A 7,389-nucleotide genomic window follows, 5' to 3' on the forward strand; every position below is an offset into this window, starting at 1 on the left:
CAAGGCAGAGTTGTAGTTCCTGACCAGTTTGTCAGGGTCTGTAGCAGAGCTTAGAGAGGAGAGGGAGGAGTGTAACGTTGACTCAAAGTCAGGTAAGTGAATAGAGCGCAGGTAAGTGAATAAATGCGCACACACACAAAAAAAATTATGAAGCTTTTTTTAATTTAAAAAAATCTTACTTACACTCGCCTTACACTTACACAACATATACACGCATATACAATTACCTGCAGCTCCCGGCTCTATAGACACAGAAAGCACGTGGCACGTGCACGCGCGTTCGTATAGGATCGCAGGGCCGCACGCTGTATGGAACGCACGCTGTATGGAACGCATGCTGTATGGAACGGCCCTAATGTGTTTACTTTTCCGATCTGCGCAGAATAGGAGCAAAAGATTAAGGATTGATTCTTCCTGCCACCAGAAGGCGCTCTTGGTCTAAGAAACGAGAAGCTCCTCTCCACATACCTGCAGAAAGGGACATGTGTGGTCCTGAGAGCTACAGTACAGTGCAGTACACACCATCGCTGTCAGAGTCACGCATTGCTTTAAAAAGCATTCTCGTTCCCACTAGTCTTTGGTAATGAAACTGCCCATGTGGGACTGAAATGAACTATAATGCCAGATATGTTTAGTGGGTGAAATCATGCTCTGGTACACAGATTTTTTTAAATTGCATTTTGAAAGCTGTATTGGGACTGTTCTTTCCGTTCGGCTTGTTATCCTGTCCCAGGGGTGGACAACTCCTGTCCTTAAGGGTCACCAACGGGTCAGGTTTTCAGGGTATCCTTGCTTCAGCACAGGTGACTCAATTGAAGACTGCACCACCTGTGCTGAAGCAGGGATATCCTGAAAATTCCTCTCCCTTCCTTCCTGCCCTCCCGCAGCTTGTATTGGAAGCAGTCTATCATATCCCGCAGATCCCTTCTCTTCTCCAAGCTGAACATGTTCACAGATGTTCTCAGATTGTAACAGAATTCATTTCCTTTTTAGTCTGTTACATATTTATTTTACAGTCAGAATAGTTTGTGTGATATTGCGGAGTGTGGAAATCCTCCTCCCACAGTATGTAACTGAAATGACTCATGGCGAACAGAAACTCCTGCTCATTGTCGCAGTCTGTTTCAAGAACTAAAAAAGGGAAGAAGTGTAACTTGCTTATTTTTGTCACAAGAATATTCTTAGTTCTGACCTGCATGGGAAGTGTGTAGTGTATAGTGCCGGGGTGCGCAATCTTTTTCCTCTGCGCCCCCCAGTCTGCCTCCTGCACCCTCCTCCTTGCCATGTCAAATGACACAGTGGAGTTACGTGACCCTGTGGCGTCATTTGACGCTGCGTTGCCATGTCAACGCATCGCTGGAGACAAGGTAAGTGAAGTTACAGAGGCCGCACGCAATCTCCCAGCATTTAATTTAAATGCCTTGGGGAAGAGTGCGGGGCCTCTGCACCCGCCGTGCCCCACAGTGTGCGTCTCTCAGTTTGCAACCCCCTTGTATAGTGTATAGTGATCGAAAATACCAGCAAGGCACAGGAGGGGGAAAAGGAGTCTTTATTTAGTCCAACAAGCAAACATTTAATCCGAGGTTTTGGTCCTCAAGTGGAAGTGTGTGTGTGTGTGTGTGTGTGTATATATATGTATATGTGACCTCCCCCCCTTTCCCTATCCCCCTCCCCCCCATCCCCCTCTTCAATATCCTGTGCAGCTAGAGAACATCTTAATCCTTTTGCTGCCAGACAGTTTTGCTGTGCAGTGCGTTTATTTGAATGGAGCTGCAATCTCCTCCGGCTCTGGAAAGAAATTACACAGTGTATTATAGTCCAAGTTAAACCCTGTCAATCCTGTGTTGGCAGGGAAGTGTTAAAACAGTAGTACTTAGGTGCAGAGACCTGTGTAGCCTGGGATTTGCTTCTGGAAGATGTATAGTGGCACTTGTGCTTGTAGGTTTAACCATATTATGAAAGCTTGAACAATATACCCAGCTGAAGTGTGAAAGGTACTTTCCAGCATGCACATGAGACAGGCAGGGCAAGTAAGGCCTCGTCCCCCAAATATGGAACACACCAAAAAGCAAGGAAGAAATGATCACCGTTTGACAAAAAAATATATACTCCACTAGCTGAGAGCCCCGGCGTTGCCCGGGATGTTTGTGGTGTGGGTGTGGCATTTGGGTGGGGAGTGGTCCACACGGCCCATGTGCGGTGGTAGTGCTGCTGTGGCTGTACTGATGGTGATTGTATCGGTGTGCTGATTTGGGAGGGTTTGGTGCTGATGTGGGGGTGCGGATGTGGGTGTGCCGATGGGGGAGGTGCAAAGGTGGCGATGTGTGGGTGCTGATGGGGGCTGAGAATGGTGGGGAGCCGAGAATGCCAGTGTGCTGGGGGGGCATGGGATACCGGTGTGCTGATGTGGTGGTGCTGGGGATAGTGTGTGTGTGTGTATACATGTTTGTGTGTATACATTGTATGTGTGTGTGTGTGTGTGTATATACATGTGTGTGTATGTGTACATGTGTGTGTGTACATGTGTGTGTATACATGTGTGTGTGTATACATGTGTGTGTATGTATACATGTGTGTATGTATACATTGTGTGTATGTATATATTGTGTGTATACAACATGTTTGTGTGTATACACGTGTGTATACACACGTGTGTATACACATGTGTGTGTATACACATGCGTGTGTGTGTATACATGTGTGTGTATACACATGTGTGTATACATGTGTGTGTATGTATAAATGTGTGTGTATGTGTGTGTATACACATGTGTGTGTATACACATGTGTGTGTATACACGTGTGTGTGTATACACGTGTGTGTGTATACACGTGTGTGTGTATACACGTGTGTGTGTGTATACACGTGTGTGTGTGTATACACGTGTGTGTGTGTATACACGTGTGTGTGTGTATACACGTGTGTGTGTGTATACACGTGTGTGTGTGTATACACGTGTGTGTGTGTATACATTATGTGTATGTATACCTGTGTGTGTATACGTGTGTGAGTGTATGTCTCCATGTGTGTGTGTACGTGTACATGTGTGTGAGTATACGTGTACATGTGTGTGTGTGTACGTGTCTACGTGTACATGTGTGTGTGCACGTGTACATGTGTGTGTGTGTGTCTACGTATACATGTGTGTGTGTACGTGTGTGTACGTGTGTGTGTGTGTGTGTGTGTACGTGTGTGTGTGTGTCTACGTGTGTGTGTGTGTGTGTCTATGTGTGTGTGTGTGTGTCTACGTGTGTGTGTTTGTGTACGTGTGTGTACGTGTGTGTGAGTGTAAACGTGTGTGTAAACGTGTGTGTATACGTGTGTGTGTGTGTGTGTGTCTACGTGTGTGTGTGTGTCTACGTGTGTGTGTGTGTCCCTGTGTGTCCTTTGGCCCGTCACTCCGCCTCAGGCCAATGAGAGGTGTGCGGGGGCAGGCCAATGAGAGGTGTGCGGGGGCGGGCCAAGGGACCAATGAGGTGGGAAGGGGGGGGGGAGGAGGTGGGAAGGGGGGGGGGAGGAGGTGAGGACGGGGGAAGGGGGGGAGGGGAAGGGGGGGGAGGGGAAGGAGGGGAAGGGGGGGGAGGGGAAGGGGGGGAGGGGAAGGGGGGGGAGGGGAAGGGGGGGGGAGGGGAGGGGGGGAAGGAAGGGAGGGGGAGGGAGGGGGAGGGAGGGGGAGGTGGTGGGAAGGGAGGTGGTGGGAAGGGAGGGGGAGGGAGGGGGAGGTGGTGGGAAGGGGGGGTGGAGGTGGTGGGAAGGGGGTTGGAGGGGGGAGGTGGTGGGGAGGAAGGGGGAAGGGGGGGTGAAGGGGGGGAGGAGGGGGGAAGGGGGGGGGAGGGGGGGGGAGGGGGAGGGGGGGGAAGGAAGGGAGGGGGAGGGAGGGGGAGGTGGTGGGAAGGGAGGGGGAGGGAGGGGGAGGTGGTGGGAAGGGGGGTTGGAGGGGGGAGGTGGTGGGGAGGAAGGGGGAAGGGGGGAAGGTGGGGGGGGAAGGTGGTGGGGAGGAGGGGGGAAGGGGGGGAGGAGGGGGGAAGGGGGGGGAGGAGGGGGGAAGGGGGGGAGGAGGGGGGAAAGGGGGGGAGGAGGGGGAAGGGGGGGGAGGTGGTGGGGGGGAAGGGGGGGGGAGGAGGGGGGAAGGTGGTGGGAAGGGGGGGGGAGGTGGGGGGGAGGGGGGGAGGTGGTGGGGAAGGGGGGGAGGAGGGGGGAAGGGGGGGAGGAGGGGGGAAGGTGGGGGGGGAAGGTGGTGGGGAGGAGGGGGGAAGGGGGGAGGAGGGGGAAAGGGGGGGGAGGAGGGGGGAAAGGGGGGGAGGAGGGGGAAGGGGGGGGAGGTGGTGGGGGGGAAGGGGGGGAGGTGGTGGGGGGGAAGGGGGGGGGAGGAGGGGGGAAGGTGGTGGGAAGGGGGGGGGGAAGGTGGTGGGAAGGGGGGGGGGAGGTGGTGGGGAGGGGGGGGAGGTGGTGGGGGGGAAGGGAGGGAGGGAGGTGGTGGGAGGAGGGGGGAGGGGGTGGGGAGGAGGGGGGAAGGGGGGGGTGGTGGGGAGGAGGGGGGAAGGGGGGGGGTGGGGAGGAGGGGGGAAGTGGTGGGAAGGGGGGAGGTGGTGGGAAGGGGGGAGGTGGTGGGAAGGGGGGGGTGGTGGGAAGGGGGGAGGTGGTGGGAAGGGGGGGGGTGGTGGGAAGGGGGGGGGGGTGGTGGGAAGGGGGGGGGGGGTTGGTGGGAAGGGGGGGAGGTGGTGGGAAGGGGGGGGAGGTGGTGCGAAGGGGGGGAGGTGGAGGGGAGGTGAAGGGGGTGGGGGTGGAGGGGAGGTGAAGGGGGGGGTGGAGGAGAGGTGAAGGGGGTGGAGGGGAGGTGAAGGGGGGGTGGAGGGGAGGTGAAGGGGGTGGAGGGGAGGTGAAGGGGGGGTGGAGGGGAGGTGAAGGGGGAGGGTGGAGGGGAGGTGAAGGGGGGTGGAGGGGAGGTGAAGGGGGGTGGAGGGTAGGTGAAGGGGGGGGTGGAGGGGGGGTGGAGGGGAGGTAAAGGAGGGGTGGAGGGGAGGTGAAGGGGGGGTGGAGGGGAGGTGAAGGGGGGGGTGGAGGGGAGGTGAAGGGGGGGGTGGAGGGGAGGTGAAGGGGGGGGGGGTGGAGGGGAGGTGAAGGGGGGGGGGTGGAGGGGAGGTGAAGGGGGGGGGGTGGAGGAGAGGTGAAGGGGGGGGTGGAGGAGAGGTGAAGGGGGTGGTGGAGGGGAGGTGAAGGGGGGGTGGAGGGGAGGTGAAGGGGGGTGGAGGGAGGTGAAGGGGGTGGGGGGGGGGTGTGGAGGGGAGGTGAAGGGGGGGGTGGAGGGGAGGTGAAGGGGGTGGGGGGGGGGTGTGGAGGGGAGGTGAAGGGGGGGGTGGAGGGGAGGTGAAGGGGGGTGAGGGGAGGTGAAGGCCGCTCACTCACCCGTCCGGCCGCTCCCTCAGCCGTCCGGCCGCTCCCTCAGCCGTCCGGAAGGTCCCACGTGGATCTGAGGCGGGAGGCAGGCATGCATGCATGCATACAGTGCTTTCACTAATATAGTATAAGATTGGATTCCAAGAGAGATCAAAAGACCGAGACGACCAAAACTCAGATGGGAGGATGAACGACCAAAACTCAGATGGGAGGATGAAATCAGAAAATGTGTGGGAGCGAAGTGGAGAAGAGAGGCTGTAACCGCAGTACCTGGGAGATCACTGGGGAGGCTTCATCCAACAGTGGGATATAATATATATATATATATATATATATATATATATATATCTGGAGTTCACATGCGCTGACTATACATACATTAGCTCAGTCTCTGTTACCTTGTCGGTGCTGGATCCATGCAGGCTGGGCGGGTGTGCGGGCTGGAATAATGATGGGCGACAGGAACTCTCATAGTACAAACAATGAGCCTTTATTAAAGATTTATTGACATGGCTCTTCTCGGTTGTCACATACAGTTTATATAGCAGTTGGCTTCATACACTTGACTTTACTGGGTTTAGCTGACCTGTCCCCATTGTGCATACGTCTGTTACGCTCTGTCACTGAGGTGCTCTTTGCGGGCCCTGGTCATCTCATCCCTATTGAAGGATTAGTGTCCCAGTTCTATGCAGACTGGTATTGAGGCCGATAAGAACCTGCCGGTTCTGTTACACCCTGGCATACCTCTCTTGGGGACCTCTGTAGGGTGTGTGCCTCTGTTGTGAACTACTGTATTCACCTTGGCCATCTCTGTGGGTACTATCGAAATTAACACTTGCCCTGACTACAACACAATAAACAGGGACAGATCCTTCTTTCTTACTTCTATATACTCAGGTACATATCTACACTGCATATAGTGAGGCTCCTCCAACTGTTACTCCTCCAGGAACATGAGTCTAGAATCTTTTTCTCTCTCCATCCTCTCTCCTCTCTCTCACACACTATTGGTGACGTTACTATCACCAGGCATAAAGTCGGCGTGGCTTAGTCTCTACCAAGTCACCCAGTACCATATGTGGGGAGGGGGCGTAACACAGCATGAGCCCAAACATTTAACCCTTTAAGGCTGTTAAATCTATTAAACTAGTAGTTGAAACTAGGAGTACATTAAACTAGTAGTACCCAAAGGGGGTAGGGGAGCTATATATATATATATATATATATATATATATATATATATATATATATATATATATATATATATATTCTGCTTAGAACACTAGCCAAGTTTAACCATTTCGGGGCCGGGAGAGCCCAGTGCATTATGGTGTGATGCTTTGCTCAAAGTTTATTTCTACAATGAGTTAATGTACCAATCCCACCCATTTTACCTGTAGATTTGTTTATTTTCTACACAATTTGCACCGGTGGGACCCCAGAGCTGCACCACACTATTTTAAGCTCTGGGGGTCTTGCCCTGTTTCCCAAGATACCCGTTCAGTTGCCAGTGTTGATTCCTGGATTTTCAAAGATGGCGCCCACAGTTAACCAATTGGAAGCCGCAACATCATCCCTCCAAAGATGTAGCGGCTTCCTATTGGTCTGCATGACCTGCGGTATTGGCAGACATTTTGAAAGTTTCTCTCGAAAAATGGAGGGGGGGGGGGGGGTTGATCCAAAGGTAAGATTAGTGAGGTGCAGCTCTGCAACACCCCTCTGTGTGAATTATTGAGAAAAAAAACAGGTAGCAAAATCCTTGGCCTAATTCTGTCTCCCTTGTACTTTTTCCTCCCCTTTCTCATTCTCTGTCCACCTGTTACTCTTGCTCTCTTACTCGCTCCTTCCCTTCTCACTTCCCTTCTCTCCCTGCTTTCTTTTTCTGCACTTCTCTCCCCTTGTGTGCCTCTACATTTCCCTCTCTCCTCTCTCCTCTCTCCTCTCTCTTCTTCCTTTACTTCTCCCCACTCTTCCTCACTGTCTCTCCTTGA

Source organism: Ascaphus truei, chromosome 9 (genome assembly GCF_040206685.1).
Source record: "Ascaphus truei isolate aAscTru1 chromosome 9, aAscTru1.hap1, whole genome shotgun sequence".
Classification (NCBI taxonomy): domain Eukaryota; kingdom Metazoa; phylum Chordata; class Amphibia; order Anura; family Ascaphidae; genus Ascaphus; species Ascaphus truei.